Source organism: Bos grunniens, chromosome 18 (assembly GCF_055505025.1).
Source record: "Bos grunniens cultivar Pamir isolate PY7600 chromosome 18, Bosgru_T2T1.0, whole genome shotgun sequence".
Lineage (NCBI taxonomy): Eukaryota > Metazoa > Chordata > Mammalia > Artiodactyla > Bovidae > Bos > Bos grunniens.
In genome coordinates, this window is record NC_141182.1 from 46384871 (window position 1) to 46407885 (window position 23015).

Here is a 23015-nt window from a genome sequence, read left to right on the forward strand (position 1 = left end):
CAGAGCTCCTGGGCTGTCACTGAGACACGGCCGAGAGAGAATGAGGTAGAGGAAATGACGCGATTGCGAGAACAGAGACGACTTCAGTTAAGACCCAGTTCAGTTTAGTTCAGTCGCTCACTCGTGCGACTCTTTGCGACCCCATGAACCGCAGCACGCCAGGCCTCCCTGTCCATCACCAACTCCCGAAGTCCACCCAAACCCATGCCCATTAAGTCGGTGATGCCATCCAACCATCTCATCCTCTGTCGTCCCCTTCTCCTCCTGCCCCCAATCCCTCCCAGCATCAGGGTCTTTTCAATGAGTCAGCTCTTCACATCAGGTGGCCAACGTAGTTTCAGCTTCAACATCAGACCTTCCAATGAACACCTAGGACTGATCTCCTTTAGAATGGACTGGCTGGATCTTCTTGCAGTCCAAGGGACTCTCAAGAGTCTTCTCCAACACCACAGTTCAAAAGCATCAAATTTTCCGGCGTTCAGCTTTCTTTATAGTCCAACTCTCACATCCATACATGACTACTGGAAAAAACTATAGCCTTGACTAGACCGACCTTTGTTGACAAGTAATGTCTCTGCTTTTTAATATGCTGTCTAGGTTGGTCATAACTTTCCTTCCAAGCAGTAAGCGTCTTTTAATTTCATGGCTGCAATCACCATCTGCAGTGATTTTGGAGCCCAGAAAAATAAAGTCAGCCACTGTTTCCACTGTTTCCCCAATTAAGACCCACAACCATATTTAAGAAACTGTACATCCTTAAAACAAAAACAGAATGAACAGGATGTGTTATAAAAGAGAAGGCTACCAAAATTTTCAGGACAAAAATGTACAAGCTCAAGGTACATATTAATTTAATAAATCAGTAGATTTCGGGAACATGAGACTGGATTATAAACTGGGCGTTAATTGAGTAAGAAGCTGGAGATCTTAAGGATATACTGTGGAAGGCATATAGTTTTTCATTCCACAAGTGAAAACAATGATAATCAGAAACTTTCAGTGAAAAAATAACAAGGAAATCAAAAATAAAACAACAACTGTACAGGAACTCATCCTTCAAATACCAAACAATGTAAAGTGTTGCAAAATTTTGAGCAGAGGGTTGGAATGTATGAAAGTGGACTCTATTTTAGGGTCCCAACTAGTAGCATGCAGTTCTAGACCTTGGAGCCAACGAGAAGGAAATCTAGTCATAGCACAAAGCATTGTGATATATTGAGTCACATTTAAATAATCATGATCATGTAAAAGCTGAAAAAATCATTAGAAATCATTAACCTTTTAAAATTTGAGGTTAAATACACATAAAATTAGAGCTTCCCTGATAGCTCAGTTGGTAAAGAATCCACCTGCAGTGCAGGAGACCCCGGTTTGATTCCTGGGTCCTGAAGATCCGCTGGAGAAGGGATAGGCTACCCACTCCAGTATTTTTGGGCTTTCCTTGTGGCTCAGGTGGTAAAGAATTCACCTGCAATGTGGGAGACCTGGGTTCAATCCCTGGGTTGGGAAGATCCCCTGGGGAAAGGAAAGGCTACCCACTCCATATTCTGGCCTGGAGAATTCCATGGACTGTATAATCCATGGGATCGCAAAGAGTCAGACAGGACTGAATGACTTACACTTTCACACATAAAATTTGCCATTTTAATCATTTTCAAGTGAAACATCCAGTGGCATTTTGTGCATTTACTTTGCTGTACAACCATCACTGCTGCTCAACTTCAGAAGTTACAGATCCCAAATGAAAATGTACCCATTTAAGTAGTAAATCCTCCTTTCCCCCTCCCCATAGTCTCTGGCAACTACTTTCCCCTCCAGCTTTACTGAGATATAATTGCGATGAAATTGTGTCATTTTAAAGTGTACAGTGTGTTAGTTTGATATCCTTTCTATACTGTAGTGTTAATATTATTACCACTGTAGTGTAGCTAACAATTGCATCACAACAGATAATTATTAGTTCTTTCTTGTGGAGAGAACATTTAAGATCTATTCTCTTAGCCACTTTCAAGTACGTAGTATGATATTATTATTTGTAATCACTGCATTGTGCATTAAATCCTCAGAAGTTATTCATCTTCTAACTTGAAATTTGGTCCTTTTGAGCAACATCTATTGACAGACATTTATTATTTCTTATTTCCATATCTTGGCTATTGTGAATAATGTTGCAATAAACACAGGAGTGAAGATCTTTCTTCCAAAGCCTCTTTTTATTCCCTTTGACTATATACCCAGCAGTGGATTGCTGGATCATATTTTTAATGTTTTGAGGAACTTCCATACTGTTTTCCTTAGTGACTGTACCAACTTATATTCCCACAAACACTATACTAGGGTTTGCTTTTCTCCACATCCTCACTAACCTTCATTATTCCTTGTCTTTTTGATGACAGCCATTCTGACAGGTGTGAGGTGATATCTCATTGTGGTTTTGACTTGCATTTCCCTGGTGATTAGTGATATTGAACATCTTTTCACATGCCTGTTTGCCATCTGTACATCTTTGGGAAAATGCTTATTTGGGCCCTCTGCCCATTTTTAAACTTTTTATATTGGGTTATATGAGTTCTTTATATATTTTGGATATTAATCCCTTTTAAGATATATTATTTGCAGATTATCTTCTATTCAGTAAGTAGCCTTTTCATTTCATTGATTGTTTCCTTTGCTATGCAAAAGCTTTTTAGTTTGATTGGGTCCCATTTATTATTTTGCTGTTGTTTCCCCTGCTTGCAGAGACAGAGTTTAAAAAAATATTGCTAAGGCTTATGTGTAAGAGTGCCTTTTACTTCTTTTCATTCCTTGATTCCTCTGTTAGGACTTCCAGCATTATATTAAATAAGAGTGGTGAAAGTGGTCACCCTTTCTTGTTCCTGATCTTAGAGGAATAGTTTCAACATTTCACCACTGAATGTGATGTTTGCTGTGGGCTTGTCATATATGGCGTTTATTGTGTTGTGGTTACTCCTTCTATACACAATTTATTGAGAGGTTTTTTAAAAGAAAGTATTATTATGAAAGACTGTTGTATTGTGTCAAATGCTTTTTCTCCATGTTTTGAGATTATCATATGATTTTTTTCTTTCATTCTGTTCATTTAGTCTATACCATTTATTGATTTGTGGCAACTGCTTTTCTACTTTTGTTCTGTATGCTGTTGAATATGTCTTGTTTTAGTAATTGACAGTGATGCTGCTTTCAATGTCTTCTACTCTTCTAGCAACCCTTCTCATGAAGGGCTAATACTCTTAGATAAATTTATTTCCTCTGGACAGATTTTCTTTTTGCTGCCATCAAACATAATTTAATTAACGCACCATTGGTAAATGCTTTCCTTGCTTGACTCACAAATGAGCCATTCAGAAACCTACTTTGGTTGCAGCCTCATTTTCATGTTTTCCTTTTTTTGTGAAGAAATTCTACTGTGATGAGATATTCTCTTTTTCATTTTTAAATTTTTCTGAATATTTATTTCCTGTGAGCTAGGGATATTGCATTGAGTACTTAGTTTGATAATGTCAACATATAGTGTAATCTTTCATCATAGTCACATTATCATCGCATAATGAACACAATGTTTTGCAGTCTATTTCAATAACACAATAATTCACATTTAAAAGTCGACCCTTGGAACTTCCGTAGTGGTCTAGTAGTTAAGACACCACGCTCCCAATGCAGTGGGGATAGAGGGGACAAGGGGTTCCATCCCTGATCAGGGAACTAGATCCTGCATACCACAACTAAAGATCCCCCATGCCACAGCGAAGACCGAAGATCCCATGTGCGTCAACTAAGACCTGCCGCAGCCAAATAAATATTTTTTAAAAAGAGAAGAAATTTGTTTTGTAACTAATAATCTCCTGAAATAAAAATCTCTAGATCCAGATGGCTTCACTGGTAAATTATTACCAAACAAATAACATCATTTCCACACAATCTTTTCCAGAAAAATAGAAGAGGAGAGAGTATTTCCCAACTCATTTTTTGAGGCCAGCATTGTCTTGATATTAAAACCACATATAGACTATGAATAGAACACTACAGACCAAAACCTCTTATGAATATAGATGCAAATTTCTTGATGAAATATTAGAAAATTTAAAATAGAAGTTTATGAATAGAACACACCACAATAAAAGTGGCAAACCAGAACTAAAGCAAACGTCCTCATCCTGAAAAGGGCATCTACAGAAACCTCTAGCTAATATTATATGTGGTGATGAAAGTGGGAAGGCTTTCTGCCTTAATATATGCAACAGGTAAGGATGTCCACTCTCACCATCCCTGTTCCACGTCAGACTGGGAGTCCTTATCAGCACAGTATGTCAGAAAAAGAAAAAAGAAAGGGCATACAAATAGTAAAGGAAGAAATAAAAACTACCCTTATTTGCAGATGACATAAGTGTCTAAGTAGACAATCCCAAGGAATCCGTACACACACACACACACAAAGTTAGAATTGGTAAAATGAGTTAAGCAAGATTCAGGTTGCAATACATTTTCAGTTAGCCCCCAAATAAGCAATTAATTGGATGTGAATCTAAAATGTTACATTTACAAGCTGTGTGTGTAACTTTGGCTGCTGCTGCTGAAAGAAATCAAAGATGTCTGAGAATTCCCTGGCAGTTCAGTGGTTAGGACTCCATGCTTTCACTGCTGAGGTTTCAGGTTTGATCCATGGTCAGGGAACTAAGATACCACAAGCTGTGTGGCATGGCCAAAAAAAAAAAGGAAGAAAGAATCAAAGAAATCTTAAATAAATGGAGAGCCTTTCTATAGTCATGAATTGGAAGACTCAACATCTCTCCCAAACTGATAGGAAATTTTAATGCAATTCCCACTAAAAAAAAAAAAAAAAACTAGCAAGATTTATAGATCTAGACAAGCATTGTCAAAACACTTCTGAAAAAAAAGAATAAAGTCAGAGTATTCACATTACCCAGTTTTAAGAATCACTATAAATCTACATTAATAAGAGTGTGGTATTGGCAAATGAATAAACACAGGTCAACAGAACAGAATGAGTGCAGAAAGAGACCCATAATTTATTTATTGGCCATCTTTGGTCAATTTATTTAGAAATGTGTCCAAAGGCAACTTATCAAAGAAATAATCATGTTTTATGGTGTTTAATTGGACCACCATATGTAAAACTCAACTAATCCCAATGAAAACTTCACATCTTATGCAAATATAAACTCAACATGGATCATAGATCTAAATGTAAATTGTTAACCTATCAAACTTATGGGAGAAAACATAAGCGAAAACCCTGAATTAAACAGAGTTCTTAGGCATGATACCAAAACACCTCCAGAAAAGAAAAAAAAAGGTAATTTAAACTACACCAAGGGCTTCCCTGGTGGCTCAGCTGGTAAAGAATCTGCCTGCAATGCGGGAGACCTGGGTTCAATCCCTGGGCTGGGAAGATCTCCTGGAGAAGGGAAAGGCTACCCACTCCAGTATTCTGGCCTGGAGAATTCCAGACTGTAGAGAATTCCATGGAGAATTCCATGGGGTCACAAACGGTTGGACAGGACTGAGCAACTTTCACTTTCACTTTTAAACTACATCAAAATTAAATCCTTTTGATCTGCAATGGATACTGTTAGAAAATGAGAAAATTAAGCTACAGACCCAGAGAAAATATTTGCAAATCATACATCTGATAAAGAATTTTTACGCAAAATATACAAATGACCCTCAAACTTAACTGCAATAAAAAAACCCAATTTTTTTTCTTTATGGAAGAAAGACTTGAACTGACACTTCATCAGAGAGGATAGGTGTGTTAGGTCACTTCAGTTGTATCCAACTCTTTGCAACCCTATGGACTATAGCTCACCAGTCTCATCTGTCCATGGGATTCTCCAGGCAAGAATACTGGAGTGAGTTGCCATGTCCTCTTCCAGGGGATCTTCCTGACGCAGGGCAGGAGGCAAATAAGCACATAAAATGCTGTTCATTCTTGCAAAGATCGCCCTTTACTGCTGAAGTACCAACTTGTTAAATGATCCCTTTCAAGGTGTCTGAAGCAACCTGAGACTCCTAGGCTCATATCTCTCCGCACCAAGTGGTGTCTCTCACTTGCTGGGACTGATCAATCATCAGAGAGAATTGGAGGAATCTGAACTCCTTCAGACCAACCAGCAGCCAGATGAGAATTGGCTTCCTCAACCCTAGCAGACAACCTTCCATCAGTCAATAGAAGTAGAATGATAGAATAGGAGGCGGGGTCTGTCTGGTCTCCATGGTAATCCCTGGCAGATTGGCGTGAGGGACAGGCCCTGTGTTACCTTAGTAGTGCCAGATCCATATGCCCTAATGGAGGTGAGGGGGCAGGGAGAGAATTTATGGGGTGGCAGGAGGGAGAAGGAGAGTTAGAGGGAGTGGGGAATGAAGGGGCAAGAAGAGTTTAGAGGGTAGAGAAGGTGTAGAGAATTATTTAGGGAGAATGGATTTTGGAGAACTGGAAGGTTGTAATTAGTGGAAGGAGAAGAAATTCAAAGGATCACCAAGCTTGTTTCAGAGGCAGAGGTGTTAGGAGGAACAGGTCAGGTCTTTAAAAGGGGACAGAGAAGAGGCTATGAGTGGACAAGGAGAGGACTCAAAGTTTATAGTTGCTCTAAGAAGGTCTGAGAGGAGCCAAGTGAGAGGTTATTGAGGAAGGCAAGAGTTTAGGGGTGAACAATAAGGGTCAGAACAGGACCATGACAGATTCATAGGGGCAAAATGAGTGATATTATTATAAAAGGGACAAGCAAATAGCTAGTAAAGACATTACAGGTATTATAGGGTGAAAGTTTTTAAGGAGACAATGGAGGTTTTATACATGAAAAGTGAGTGTGCTAGTGTTGAGTGAGGGTCTTCTTAGTAAGGTGGTTTATAGGGACAAAGAAAAGGTTGCTTGGAGGATGATGAGAGTGTTAATTGAAACAAAGTATAACAGTGGGTCAGTTGGGGTACAAGGAAGCCAAGTGAGAGTCATCTGAATCAGTAGGGATTTTTGTGGAGACAGTGGAAGGGGTCATGTGAGACATCCTGTAGGACCAACAAACCAGTTACAGAAGACAGAGAAGAGCCGACTGGAGGTGGGGGAAATCTTACAGAGAACAGAGAGGGGTTATAAGGCATGAAGCAGGGGCCACAGGCTGAGAGTCCTGGGGACAGGAAGGTATTAAAGAGGACAGGGAGATGCTGAGGAGACATGGTGGGAGTTAGAGGGAGTTGGTGAGAGTTTTCAAGGGGGTCAGTGAAATTTTTATAGGCACCAAGAAGAGACGCGTTGAGAAGTCAAAGGAGACATTAGAATTCAGAAGCCATATTAAGCTATGTAACCCACTCCCTGCCCCCAGTCATCCCAAACTGTGTCTGAGACCCCCAGTGACCACATCTTGCTGTCGGTCTTGGCCTGCAATATGTGTTGCCCCTTAGGCACCATAGCCTTGTACTACTCTTTACAGGTGGGAATTCGAATTATGCCAACCCTCGCCCTCCCCTCCCTCTCCATCCTGGCCCTGATGCTGAACAAATTGTATCCATGTCCTCCCTCCTGTTTCTTCAGATCCTACCCTGTGCCCCCACAGACCCATGGCTCACCCCTATTCAATAATCCTTTTAAGTCCAACTATTCCTGCTCCACCTCTCCCATCCAACTCAGACAAGGAACTACATCGATAACAATGAACTTGCCTTGGCCACCAACTCCTCCCGGAAAGCCTTCACATTTGCAGTCTCAGCAATTGTTATAGCATCTGTCTGCCTGATCTGCATCGTCCTAGTCTTCATCTCAATTGCAGTCCTACTATTCATAATTTCTCAGTAACCTCCTCTCCAGCTCATGAGAAAAACACCAAATATATTTAAGTGTGACTTACCGTGGCTCTAAGTATCCATTTGGCCAAATGGGACATCATTTCGTGCATTCGTGTGTGCTGTCACTTCAGTCGTTCCTTACTCTTTGCGACTGTATGGACTGTAGCCCACCAGGCTCCTCTGCCCATGGGATTCTGCTAGCAAGAATACTGGAGTGGGCTGCCACGTCCCCTCCAGGGGATCTTCCTGACCCAGGGATTGAACCCACATCTCCTGCATTGCAGGAGGATTCTTTACAGCTGAGCCACCAGGGAAGCCCACACCATCTCATGGTTGGAAGTAAAAGGTGTTGCCAGCCTGATCCAGCACCTTGTGGTGGCTGATGGGGAAAGGAAGTGGGAGGTCAGACAGCTCACTGGACCAGAGTTCAACACCAACTCTGGACCCCACCAGGACACGGGCCACGGGAGACAAGAGAGGGCACTCTTTCCCCAGGGCAGCCTCCCCTCCTATCTACATGCATGCATTCATGCCATAAATCTACTTATGCCAACCAAGGGACTTGACTGAGTTGCATGACTCTCAGGACACAGTAGTCATCACTACGGACTCAACCCCAACCCCTCAGAACTGTTAACCAGACAGCGACACTCCAGAGTGGTTTTATCTCTAATGGGGGAAACATAGGGAAATGGGTTCTAAAAGTCTGGACCTAACCTGGGGCCTACCAGAAAACCAGGGAGTCAAACATCTGTCAGTGAACTGGTTAAAATTAGGGTCAAATTAGGATTGTAGAGAGCTTCTATAACAGCTTTGGTTGCCTCCTCTCCCCACCAACACCAGTGCTTGTGGTTTAATCATTATTCAACAATACTGAGGGGGCATCCATGATCTACCAGATACTGTGCTGGGAACTAGGAAACTTTCAAGAGCAAGATAAACAAGACACCTTTCTGATGGAGCTTACGTTCTAGTGGGAAGAAAATCATAAACAAAAAGATTTTTAAATAAACAAGATAATTATAGTGAACTGAAAATGCTGTAATTTTGGAGAAAATAAAACAGGGTAATAAGCTAAAGCAGTGCCAGTACTGGTCCACCAACTGCTGCTGCTGCTGCTGCTAAGTCACTTCAGTCGTGTCCGATTCTGTGCGACCCCATAGATGGCAGCCCACCAGGCTCCCCCGTCCCTGAGATTCTCCAGGCAAGAACACTGGAATGGGTTGCCATTTCCTTCTCCAATGCATGAAAGTGAAAAGTGAAAAGTGAAAGGGAAGTCGCTCAGTCATATCCGACTCTTTGCGACCCCATGGACTGCAGCCTACCAGGCTCCTCCATCCATGGGATTTTCCAGCCAAGAGTACTGGAGTGGGGTGCCATTGCTTTCTCCCCACCAACTGCTAGTGGCCTGCTAATGGTGCGCAACAAGGTAAGTACTGAAATTGCTACGAGGTGCTCAGAAATAGCAATCTGACATCATCACATCCAAGTATATGATCAAGAGTCTTGTCTTGTTTAACAAGGTGTAAACCAAAAGGATCAGTCCATGACAGACTGGAGATATCAAAAACAGATAACTACTTCACAACTGGGCTAGTGGGCAATATACAAATAAAAATTATTAATTTGAGAAATTAATGAGAAATATGAATCCTGCCATTTGCCACAACATGAATGGAACTTGAGGGCATTATGATAAGTGAGATAAGTCAGACAGAGAAAGACAATGTATGATATCACTTCTGTGGAATCTGAAAAAGCCAAACTCACAGACACAGAGAGTAGAATAGTGTTTTCCAGGAGCTGGGTGATGGAGGAAATGGAGACAGACTGGTAAAAGTATCCAGACTTTCAGTTGTAAGACGAATGAGGTCTGAGGATGTAAAGTGTAACACGATGACTATGGTTAACAGTACCTTTGTATATATCAGTACTAACACTTGCTAAGAGAGTAAGTATCCTCACCAGAGGTAACTATCTATAGATAACTATAGAGGTAATAGATGTATTAATTAACTTGTTGCTTAGTTCCTAAGACATGTCTGACTCTTTAAAACCCCATGACTATAGCCCGCCAGGCTCTACATGTCCATGGGATTTCTCAGGCAAGAATATTGGAGTGGGTTACCTTCTCCAGAGGAAAATCTGGAATATTGAGTCAGTGTCTGTGTTTCTTAAGTACAGGATGAATCAGTTACAATCTGGGGTCAGGGAAACTCAGAGCTGTAGTCTTCACCTGGATGTCTAATATCCAGGTGAAGACTGGATATAAGACATTTAGCTTCTTAAGCCCTAAAGAAAGAAATTTAATCTTGCCTTTGATATCTCCTTTCTTTCAGAAATTACTTTATTACTCTTTACTAATTTGGGGGGGATTTATTGAGGTATAATTCACAAGAGTATAGATATTTCAAGTATACAGATAGGTAAGTTTTGACATATGTATACACCCATGAAACCATTACTACAATCAAGGAAATGAAAATATCCATCACCATCAAACAGAAAATAGCTCTTCCAGTAAAAGAAAAAATTAGAGGAAATATTTCCAAAATCATTTCATTAAGCCAGCATTATCATGATACTAAAATCAGAAAAAAAAATGTACCAAAGATTACAGATCAATATCTGTTATGAATATAGATATGAAAATTCTCAAAGAAATAATAGAAAACCAAAAACAGAAGTATATAAATTGAATACAGCATCACCCACTGGGGTTTCTCCCGAGAATGCAAAATTTGTTCAATATTAGAAAATCAATGTAATCCACTATATGAACTGTCTAAAAAAAGGAAAACCACATGATCAATCGATACACAAAAGGGATTTGAGAAGAGTTAATATCCATTAAGATTAGAAACTCAGCAAACCAGAACAGGAAACTTCCTCATCCTGATAGTGTCCACAGAAAACCTATAGCTGACATCATATGTGGTGGTGAAAGTGCGAAAGCTTTCTTCCCTCATATATGCAACAAGGCGAGGATATTCACTCTCATCACCCCTATGCTGCATCAGATTGGAAGTCCTAATTAGCACAATAAGTCAGAAAAAGGCGGGGGGTGGTGAGGAAAGGGCATAGAGGACTTCACTGGTGGTCCAGTAGTAAAGAATTTGCCTGCCAGTGCAGGAGACACAGGTTCAATCCCTGGTCCAGGAAGATTCCACATGCTGCAGAGCAGCTAAGCTCATGTGCCACCACTACTGAGCTCACATGCCGCCACTACTGAAGCCTGTGCATCGAGAGCCCTTGCTCTGCAACAAGAGAAGCCACCTCAGCGAGAAGCCTGTGCGCTACAACTAGAGAGGAGCCCTTGCTGGCCACAACCAGAGAAGGCCCTCATGCAGCAACAAAGACCCAGTGCAGTCAGATACATAAACGTTAAAAGGGCATACAAAAGGATATTAAAGCTACCTTATTTGCAGATGACATGATTCTCTGTGTAGAAAAGCCCAAAGAATCTGAAAAAATGAAATAAAACTCTTAAAATCGATGAGTTTAGCAAGATGCAGGTAGCAATAATCAATATTCAAAAATCTACTGTATTTCCATACGCTTGCAATAAACAATCAGAAACCAAAATTTAAAATGTTTTTAAAATACCATTTCCAGTAGCTCCCAAATAGGCAAGTAGTTGGGTGTAAATCCGAGACTTCCCAGGTGGCGTTAGTAGTAAAGAACTTGCCTTCCAATGCAGGAGACACAAGAGATGCGGGTTCTACCCCTGGGTTGGGAAGACCCCCTGAAGTAGGAAATGGCAACTCACTCCAGTATTCTTGCCTGGAAAATCCCATGGACAGAGGAGCCTGGCGTGCTACAGTTCGTGGGGTCTCAAAGAGTCAGACACAACTGAGCATACACACATTGGGTGTAAACTTAATGTATCATGTGTATAAGTTGTGTGTGTAACTAGATGGCTGATGAAAAAAATAGGAGAACTAAACAAATGGAGAGTTTGCCCACAGTTGATAATTGGAAGGTTTGACACCTCTCTCAACTCATTCTGAAATTTTTTATGCAATTCCTTAATAAATATTTTTTATTGAAGTATGGTTGATTTACAATGTTTCAGGTACACAGCAAGGTGATTCAGTTATACATATACACATATATTATTTTTGAGATTATGAAATTCCTAAAGACAAAAAAGATTTGTAGATCTAGACAAGCATAGTCAAAGAAATTCTGAAAATTAAGAATAATTTTAAGTAATTAAGTACTCACATGACCCAACTTTAAGAATCATTATAAAGCTACATGAATAAGACAGTACAGTACTGGCAAATGGATAAACACATAAGTCAACAGAACATAATAAGGAGTGCATATAGAGACCCACAATAAATACAGCCATTTTATTTAGAATGGAGTGCAAAGGTAATTTACCAAAGAAACAGAAACAGTGTTAGTTTAATTGGACCACCATATGCAAAACATAATGTCAACTAAAACTTCACATTTGAAACTCAATATAGAGCATAGATTCAAATGTAAATTGTATTATAAATCTATTAAACTTTAAGATGAAAACATAGGAGAAAATCTTTCTGGCCCTGGTTAAGCAAGAGTCTTAGGCATTATACCAAAAGCACCTTCATAAAAAAAAAAAATTTAGATACCATCCAAATTAAAAACTTTTGATCTGCAGTGCACACTATTAGAAAATGAAAAGATGAACTACAGAATCAGAGAAAATATTTGCAAATCTTACATCTGACAAACGACTTGTATCCAAAATATATAAAGTGAAAGTGAAGTCACTCAGTCGTGTCCGACTCTTTGTAAACCCATGGACTGTAGCCTACCAGGCTCCTCTGTCCATGGGATTCTCCAGGCAAGGATACTGGAGTGGGTTGCCATTTTCTTCTCCAGGGGATCTTCCCAACTCAGGGATCGAGCCCAGGACTCCCGCATTGTAGGCAGACGCTTTACCGTCTGAGCCACCATGGAAGTTAGACTATAAAAGACCCTCAAACTTAACTGTAATAAAAAACAAAGCAATTGTTTTAAAATGAGCAAAAGAGATGAACTGACCCTTCTTCAAGGGGGATATGTAGGTGTTAAGTAAACACATGAAAAGACGTTAATTCTCACACACAGCAGCCGCCACTGCTGCAGAACCACACTCAAATCGTTAAATGACCCCTCTCAAGCTACCTGAAGCAACCCAAGACTCCTAGGCTTATATCACTCTTTGCTCAAGCGGCGCTTTTTCCCTCAAGGCACCTCGGGAATTGATCACCTAAGAGAGTAGGAGGAGCCTGAACCCCTACAGACCAATCAGAAGCCACTTGAGTGTTTCCCCAGCAGCCACTTGAGTGCTTGCCCAGCACACACAACCTCCAATCAGCCAATAGAAGTGGAACTACAGAAGCGGGGCCTGCCTGGTCTCCATGGTAATCCCTGGCAGGGCGGAGTGGGAAAAAGGCTCTATGTAGCCTTGGTAGTACCAAATCCAGGTGCCCTAAAGGAGGGAGGTGGGGGATTAGAAGAGGTAGGGAGAGAATTTATGGAGTGACAAGTGCCAGGAAGAGAGTTAGGAGGGGTAGGGGAGAATCAGGCGGAAGGAGAGTTTCATGAGCCGGAAGAGAGGGTTTATTAAGAAGAGAAGTATTTAGAGACAGTACAAGTTTAGCAGAACAGGGGAGTTGTGTAATTAGTAGAGGAAAAAGGAGTTCAAAGCTGGTTTCAGAGGTAGAAAGAAGACGTTAGGAGGACGCAGGGCATGTCTGTATAAGGGACAGACAAGAAGCTACGAGTGGATAAGAAGAGACTTCGAGTTTACAGTTGCTTAAAGAAGGTCTTAGAGGAGCCAAGTGAGAGGATAGATGAGGGGAAGAGTTTACAGGTGAACAATAAGGGTCATAGCAGGACCATGAGAGATGCTTAGGGGCAAAATGAGTGATATTATTATAAAAGGGACAAGCAGAGAGCTATTAAAGACATTAAAGTATTATAGGGTGAACGTCTTTAAGGGGACAATGGAGGTTTTACACATGAAAAGTGAATGTGTTAGTGCTGAGTGAGGATCTTCTCAGAAGGGTGGTTTATAGGGACAAAGAGAAGGTTGCTTGGGGGACAATGAGGGTGTTCATGGAAACAAAGTATTACAGTGGGTCAGTTGAGGTACAAGGAGGTCAAGTGAGAGTCCTCAGAGTCAGAAAGGACTTTAGGGGGACAATGGAAGGGGTCAAGTGAGACATGCTGTAGAGAGCAGCAAAGCAGTTGTAGAAGCCAGGGAGTAGCTTCCAGGAGATGGAGAAAATGTTACAGAGAACAGAGGGGTTATAGGGCATGGGGGTGGGGAGAAGAGAGGGTCTGGGAGTTATGGGGTAAATGGATTTATTAAAATGGATAGTAAGGTTTAAGAGAATACAGCATGAATTCAAGGAAGTCAGTGAGTCTTTTAAAGAGTGTCAGTGAAGATTTTATAGGAATCAAGGACAATCAAGGAAGGAAGTTACAGGGAATGGTAGGGTCCAGAAGCCAAGCTGAGCCATAACCCACTCCCTCTCCCCAGGCATTTGAAATTATGGCTGAGAAGCCCCCCAGTGACCACCTCTTGATGGCGATCTTGGCCTATCTCCTGTGCTTTCCTTTAGGCGCTGTAGCCTTGTACTATTCTTCCCAGGTGGGAATGTGTGTCGTGTGAGTCCTCACCCTCCCCTCCCTCTCCATCCTGGCCCTGTGTGTGTGTTAGTTGCTCAGTCATATCCAATTCTTTCCAACCCCATGGTCTGTAGCCCACTGGGCGCCTCTGTCCATGGAACTCTCCAGACAAGAATACTGGAGTGGGTAGCCATTCCCTTCTCCAGGGGATCTTCCCGACCCAGGGATCAAACCTGGGTCTCCTGCATTGCGGGCAGATTCTTTACCATCTGAGCTACCACAGAAGCCCTGACCTTGGATAAATTTCATCCATATTCTCCATCCTGTTGGTTCAGACCCCACCCTTGCAGTGCCTTCACCCCCTCCAATAACCCTTTTAAGCTCATCTGTTCCTGTTCTGTCTCTCCTCTCAAACTCAGACAAGGCGCCACAACCGCAGGAATGAACGAGCCTTGGCAGTCAAGACCTCCCGCAAAGTCTTCAGTTATTCAGTGGCGGGAATTATTCTGGCATGCATCGCTGCTGTCAATATCTGGATTGTATTTCTAATAGCCACTTTTAAACGGTAACCTCATCTCCAGCTCATGAAGAAAACCACAAAAATATACAACAGCATTGCTTACCAAGGCTCTCAGTATCCATCTGGGCCAGTGTCTGGTGTGCCAGGTGTTCTAACTTGAAGCACCTTGAGGTGGCTGATGGGGGAAGGAAGTGGTAACTCAGGCAGCCTATTGGACCAGAGCTCAAACCAACCCTGGGACTCTGCCAAGGGAGTGGGGCTCATGGGAGACAGTGTAGGGCACTATTTCTCCAGGGCAGTCTCCCCTCCTGCCCAAATACATGCCACAAACCTGTTTATGTCAACCAAGGGCCTTGACTGAGCTGCCTGACTTTGGGGATACTGCAGTCAACTTCAGGTCAAATCCCCACCCTTTCAGAACTTATAAACCAGGGGGGAAGACATATCACCAGATAGTGACCGTCCACATTAGAACTATCTGTAATTGAAGAAATCCAGTGCTGGGTATTGGAGGCTGAACCTAATCTGGACCTAATCTGGGGTACTTGTGGTCTAACAGAAAACCAGACAGTCAAGCAGCTGTGAGTGAACTGACTAGAATTCAGGCCAGGTAGGATTGTAGAGTTTCCATAACAGCTATGGTTGCCTCCTCTCCCCACCAACACCATTGTTTGTTACTTAGGCATCATTCAACAATACTTTGTGAGCACCTACTATATCTCGGCCACTAACTGGGAAAGCAACAGAGCAAAATAAATCAGACCTCTTTCTAATGGAGCTTATGCTCCAGTGAGAAGAAAACCATAAACAAATAGACCTCTAAGTAAACAAGGTAATTACAGGGAATATAAATACTACGGAGAAAAATATCACAGGGTAATAAGCTAAAGCAATGCCAGTACTGGTCCAGCAACTGTTAGTGTTAATTACACAAGATAGGTGCAGAAATTGCCAGTTTAGTTCAGTTCAGTCGTTCAATCGTGTCCGACCCCATGGACTGCAGCACGCCAGGCTTCACTGTCCATCACCAGTAATTGCCAGTAGGTATGTTGAAAGTGCAGGAGTAACATTTGTTCCTATGTAGATTTAATGTTGGTACATAGTAGAAAACCTCAAGAGATGATTGATATTTGGTCTCAGTTGCAGAGTGCTCATTTAAAATGCTGAATTATGTGCAAACTACATTTTACATAGAAATGTATCTCAAATAGTTCCCATTTGTGTTCTCTTCCATTAGAGGTCATTTCTATGTAAAACCATCAAAATTGCCTTTATAGGTCATGTCCATTTGACAGCCTCTAAACCCTTCAGTTCAGACGGTAAAGCGTCTGCCTGCAATGCGGGAGACCTGGGTTCGATCCCTGGGTCGGGAAGATCCCTTGGAGAAGGAAATGGCAACCCACTCCAGTATTCTTGCCTGGAGAATCCCATGGATGGAAGAGCCTTGGGGGCTACAGTCCATGGGGTCACAAAGAGTTGGACACGACTGAGCGACTTCACACACCCACTCATGTTGAAAGTGAAAATGTTAGTCTTTTGGGCCTGATTCTTTGTGACACCCATGGACTGTAGCCCACCAGGCTCCTCTGTTCATGGGATTCTTCACTCAAGAGTACTGGAGTGGGTTGCCATTCCCTTCTCCAGGGAATCTTCCCAACCCAGGAATTGAACCCATGTCTCTTGCATTGCAGGCAGATCCTCTACCTTCTGAACCACCAGGGAAGCCATACGTTGAAACTTACAGCAGTTTGACATTGTCATGGCATCCAAGTATAAGGTCAAGAATCTTGTTTCAATCAAAAATTAAAAAATAAAGAGTCTTGGGTCCATCTAGTCAAGGCTATGGTTTTTCCCGTGGTCATGTATGGATGTGAAAGTCGGACTGTGAAGAAAGCTGAGTGCTGAAGAATTGATGCCTTTGAACTGTGGTGTTGGAGAAGACTCTTGAGAGTCCCTTGGACTGCAAGGAGATCCAACCAGTCCATTCTGAAGGAGATCAGCCCTGGGATTTCTTTGGAAGGAATGATGCTAAAGCTGAAACTCCAGTACTTTGGCCACCTCATGCGAAGAGTTGACTCATTGGAAAAGACTCTGATGCTGGGAGGGATTGGGGGCAGGAGGAGAAGGGGACGACCGAGGATGAGATGGCTGGATGGCATCACTGACTCGATGGACGTGAGTCTGGGTGAACTCCGGGAGTTGGTGATGGACAGGGAGGCCTGGCATGCTGCGATTCATGGGGTCGCAAAGAGTCAGACACGACTGAGCGACTGAACTGAACTGAACTGAAAGTCTTGTCTAGTTGAACCAAGTATAGGCCAGAGTACGGGTGCAGCGGCCTTGGCCCGGAGCACAGGGGCAGGAGTGGGTGGCCAGGCAGATTGGGCTGGGAGGTGCTGAGTGGGTCCACATGGGGTGAGAGGCCTGACTAGATCTGGAGCCCTGGGGGCAAAGCAGCTGTGTCCCTCACGATGAAAGGTCTGGGGACAACTCTCTCTCCTTTGTGTAGTTGATAGTTTGAGCAGTGAGGAAATGGCTTACAGTATCAAAACCTTTCTGCAGGACCCTGCCAGGGGAATCAAAACCTCCATCTGGGGAATTTGTACCATCTCAAAGCTAGATGCTCAAATTCAACAGAAGAGAGAAGAGCAGTGTCCAAGAAAGGCAAGCAGTGTCCTGGCTCAGAGGAGAGCCCAGAGCACTGAGAGGAAGCAGGAGCGTGAACCACATGTTGTTAGGAGAATTTTTCAGTGCTGCACTTGGAATGGTGGAGTTTTCTGGTTCAATCTCCTCTTGTTTCATCACGTGTTTATTCCTGTGCTTCAGTCAGTAGCAGCCCAGATTATTGGTGATCCCATCACTACACAGGGATGTTTGGTCATGGCTGGAGATTTTCCCTGGGTCAACTTTCAGAGCTCTCTCGGTGCACTCTCTCTTTGCGCTCACCAAAGTCGTAAGCTCAATTTGGTTCCATGATATAGCTGACCTGGCATCCGAGGTATCAGGAAGGAAGCCTCCCACATTCCTTGCTGCTCCTGCTGCTAAGTCCCTTCAGTCATGTCCGACTCTGTGCAACCCCATAGACGGCAGCACACCAGGCTTCCCCGTCCCTGAGATTCTCCAGGCAAGAATACTGGAATGGGTTGCCATTTCCTTCTCCAATGCATTAAAGTGAAAAGTCAAAGTGAAGTCACTCAGTTGTGTCTGACTCTTAGCGACCTCATGGACTGCAGCCTACCAGGCTCCTCCATCCATGGGATTTTCCAGGCAAGAGTACTGGAGTGGGGTGCCATTGCCTTCTCCACCCACATTCCCTAGTGTAGCAAAATAATTGCTGACATGCTCTTCAGCCTTTCGCTGCAGGCTCTCTTCTTCCTCCAGGGGATGTTTGTGAGTGTTTTTCCCATCTAGCTGGTTAGTCTGGTTAGTCTTCTGCATATGTCTCTTTTCTACTCACTACTCACAGTTCATGGAATTCTCCAGGCCAGAATACTGGAATGGGTAGCCTTTCCCTTCTCCAGGGGATCTTCCCAACGCAGGGATTGAACCCAGGTCTCCTGCTTTGCAGGAGGATTCTTTACCAGCTGAGCCACAAGGGAAGCCCAAGAATACTGAAGTGGGTAGCCTATCCCTTCTCCAGCAGATCTTCCTGACCCAGAAATCGAACTGGGGTTCCTGCGGATTCTTTACCAACTGAACTATTAGGGAAGCTCTACTCACTATATTGCTTGAATGGATGGTTCCATAAAGGAATTGAAATGCACCAGCGGTTGTCAAACACAGAAAGGAATTGGCCTTGCTTTGGATTTGGCTTTCCTCACAGCAAGGCAGTCTCCAACATTGTCAGTGGCTGACCCTTCTCTGTCCTCTTCCCTTTATTCCTTATCAGCGCCAATGAAGCAAAGATCCCTGGCAAAGCAAACCTTTTCAAATTGCAGCTCTTCTCCTTAGTGATTTTCTTAAGCAGCAGACTCTTCCACAAGATGGGTGAACCTGCAGTAATTTCCACTTCTGCAGAGTTTCTTCACCACACCCATCTCCTGCCTGAACTGAAGGCTGCTGTGGGCCCCTGAGTCCATCACCTGCCATCTGGAGGAGATGGGAGGGATTGGAAGGATGCTGCGGCAGCTCTTTTCCTGGTTCACCTCCATCCCCTCCCAGGGAAGCTGGGGCCCACCATGCCAAAGGCCCTAGATACATTCCCTTCTCTCTGAGGAATCCGGACTTTTGTCTCTGGTGCACGTAAGGCAGAATCTTCCTGACACCACTATGGACTTTAAGCACTGGTGGGTCTGAAAGGACCTCAGGTTTTATCTGCAGCTCTTCTCTAACATTTGCCAGCCTCATGCCTGGACTGATTTGAATACTCTTTCTCCCTGTGCCATTTCCCCTTCCACTTACCCTTCCTGCCTCCCACCACCCTTGGATGAATGGATTTTTGTGATTCTGGCTGCTGTATTTTGTGGATCTATTATTTTTGTTTTTCTGTGATGCACATATATTGGCTGTGGGAGGGACAGGAGGCTCTGCTGCTCCTGGTCACTCCCTTTTATAGCCATCACTGTCTTGTTTCTTTAACTCAAGTTAGATTTTGGTCTCTTGCTCCACTGCAAAAAAAAAGGAGAAACAAGCCTGAAGAGATGGGACAGGGAGAAAGACTGCACAGCCAGATCTGCTGGGTTTTGAGGAGTGATTTTCTTTCTTCCCCGTGAAGGAGAAAAGCTTTTTTCACTGGTACATTTAAAGCTCGCTTGACGACAGGGAGGTACCAATTTTGGACAAGTGCCACGGCAACGTGGAATGCTCAGAGAACCTGACTGTTGGCCACTGCCAGGTCTGTCTGGTATTTCAAAGGAATACTGGGTGCTGCAAATAGGAAGTGAATGGGTAAACTTATTAAACCCATTAAACCTGAAAAAAAAAAAAAAAAAGTACAGCCCCAAAGTATCGATCCATGACAGACTGGAGAAGATAGCAAAAACAGATCCTATACTATAGTCACAAATAGCTTGAGATGCAATGAGCTAGTAGACACTGAGGTCTAGAAAGTATATTGTTTCAGGTCATGCTAGTGGCCATAGTAAATATACTAGCTCACAAAATAGAAGTGTATTTCACATTCCCAGAACCTCAAATTTGGGCATTTCAAAGGAGATGAGTCCTGCATGTTCTTTGGAAGGAATGATGCTAAAGCTGAAACTCCAGTACTTTGGCCACCTCATGCGAAGAGTTGACTCATTGGAAAATACTCTGATGCTGGGAGGGATTGGGAGCAGGAGGAGAAGGGGACGACAGAGGATGAGATGGCTGGATGGCATCACGGGCTTGATGGACGTGAGTCTGAGTGAACTCCGGGAGTTGGTGATGGACAGGGAGGCCTGGCGTGCTGCAATTCATGGGGTCACAAAAAGTCAGACACGACTGATCGACTGAACTGAACTGAACTGACCCACAAATAATTCAGGGATCCCGTCTCCTTCTATTTGGTAATTCCACCATCCCCAGAGGACTGAGTCTTTTGAATTCAGGTTGAAGTAGACAGTGAGATCCCCAACTTGATTTTTAAAAATCCCTGGCCTGCAAGTGAGCACTTGTACATTGTTGGTAAGAAGGTAAACTTGGACAACCACTATAGAAAAAAGAATGGAGGACCCTCGTAAGTATAATTTATAGATTAATTATGATTGTCTATCAACTGATGCAACAATTTCACTTTCGGGCATATGTCCTAAAGAAAGAAAATCACTGCTTCAAAGACATATCTGTTCACCCTTGATCATTGCAGCATTATTGACAATAGGCAAGATAAGGAAACAACTCAAGTGTCTGATAAAGGATGAATATCATCCACATAAAGAAGATGTGATACATGTACAGAAAGGAATATTATTAAGCCATGAGAAATATGAAATTCTGCTAATTAAGACAACAGAGATGGACCTTGAGGGAACTACCATAAATGAAACAGGTCAAACAGAGAAAGATAAATACTGTATGATACCACTTACATATGTAACTTTTTAAAATATATTCTTATAGAAACTAAAAGTAGAATGATGGTTGCCAGGGGCTGGAAAATGGGAGGGAAAGGGACAAGCTGGTAAAAACTTTTTAAAAAGTAGAAAATTTCAGTTACAAGGTGAATAAGGTTTGAGGGTCTAATATATAACATTGTAACTACCATTAACAATACTGTATTGTGAACTTAAAACTTGCTAAGAAAGTAAGTCTTAAGCATTCAACACCCCCCCTCCAAAAATAAAGAGGTAACTGTGTGAGCTAGCAGATGTGTTAATTAATTTGATTATGGTAATAATTTCACTACAGATATGATACAAATGAATAATCATAACAAAACAGAAACAGAGTCATCGATACAAATAGTTGCCAAAAGGAGGATAAGTGGAACAGGTGAGGGAGGTTAAGAGAGCCAAACTTCCAGTTAAAAAATAAGTGAATCACATCTATGTACATCGTGGGGAATATAGTCAGTAGTAATGAAATATCTTTGTATGGTGACTGATGAAACTAGACTTATCACAATGATTATTTTGTAATGTATAGAAATATCAAATCACTATATTGTGTACCAGGCATAGGTCAATTATGCTTCAAACAAACTCATAAAAAAGAGATCAGATTTGTGGTGACCAAAGGATGGGAGTAGGGGGAGGAGGACTTGGATGAAAGTGGTAAAAGGTACAAACTTCCAGTTATAAGACAAATCGTTACTAGAATATTATATATAATGTGATAATACAATCCACACTGCTGTAAGTTCTATATGTAAATTGTTAAGAGAGTAAATCCTAAATCCTAAGAGTAAATCATCACAAGGCAAAAAAAATTTTTTTCTGTTATTTTGTATCTGTATGTGATGATGGATGTTCACTAGGTTTATTGCGGTGATCATTTCATGATGTATGTAAGTCTGATCATCATGCTGTACACCTTAAACCTATGCAGTGCTATATGTCAATTATATCTCAATAAAAATGGAAGAAAAAACACATGCATACATATATATTCCTGGAATTGGTAACATGCGTTTAGAAGATCACAGGGTACAATATCAACAAGCAAAAATCTAAGATATTAGCAAATGCTAGCAATGAACAATAAGAATGCATATCTTTTTAAAATACCATTTTAAATAGTTTAAAAAAAAACTAGTAGAGTGTATATCTAAGAGATTCTGTGTATGCACTGTCTATTTAAACAACAGCAGCTGACGAAAGAAATAAAAGAAGACTTAAAAGTGTTCCCACAATCATTAGTTGAAAAGTTCAACGTCTCTCAAGTAGATACGAAATTTTAATACTATTCGTATTAAAAGACCAACAAAATTTGTAGATCTAGACAAGAATAGTCAAAACAATTATGAAAAATAAGAATAAAGTTATAGAACTCATGTTACCCAATTTTAAGAATCATTATAAAGCTACATTAATAAAACAGTGTGGTATTGGCAAACAAATAAATACATAGGCCAACAGAATAGAATAAGGAATGCAGAAAGAGACACACAATAAATACGGTCAATTTATTTTTAAAAGAAGTCCAAAAGCAATTTATGAATAAAAAAGGGTATTCATGGTGTTTAATTGGATCACTATAACCAAAATATAATTAATCTCAACTAAAACCTCATATCTTATACAGATATACTCAATACAGACCATAGAGCTTAATGTACATTGTAAATCTAACATTTAGAAGAAAACATTGGAAAAAATCCTCCTGAGTTAAGCAAAGAGTTCTTAGACATGATACCAAAAACACCTCCATAAAAGAAAAAAAAGTAATTTAGACTCCCTCAAAATTAAAAACTTTGCTCTGCAATGGACACTGTTAGAAAATAAAAAGATTAAGCTACAGACCCAAAGAAAATACTTTCAAGTCACAAATTTGATATCTGGATTCAAATATATATGACCCTCAAACCTAACTGTAATTAAAAAAAAAAAAAAAAAACTATTTTTAAATGGGAAGAAGACCTGAACTGACACTTCGTCAAAGGGGATGTACAAGTGGCAAATAAGCATATGAAAAGCTGTTCGTTCTT

General features: G+C 41.7%; 1 pseudogene; it reads left to right on the plus strand.

Annotated features, from left to right (window-relative positions):
* The first annotated feature begins 17356 nt into the window (after positions 1-17356).
* Positions 17357-19023, plus strand: LOC147353670 (etoposide-induced protein 2.4 homolog pseudogene; annotated as a pseudogene).
* Positions 19024-23015: the final 3992 nt, after the last annotated feature.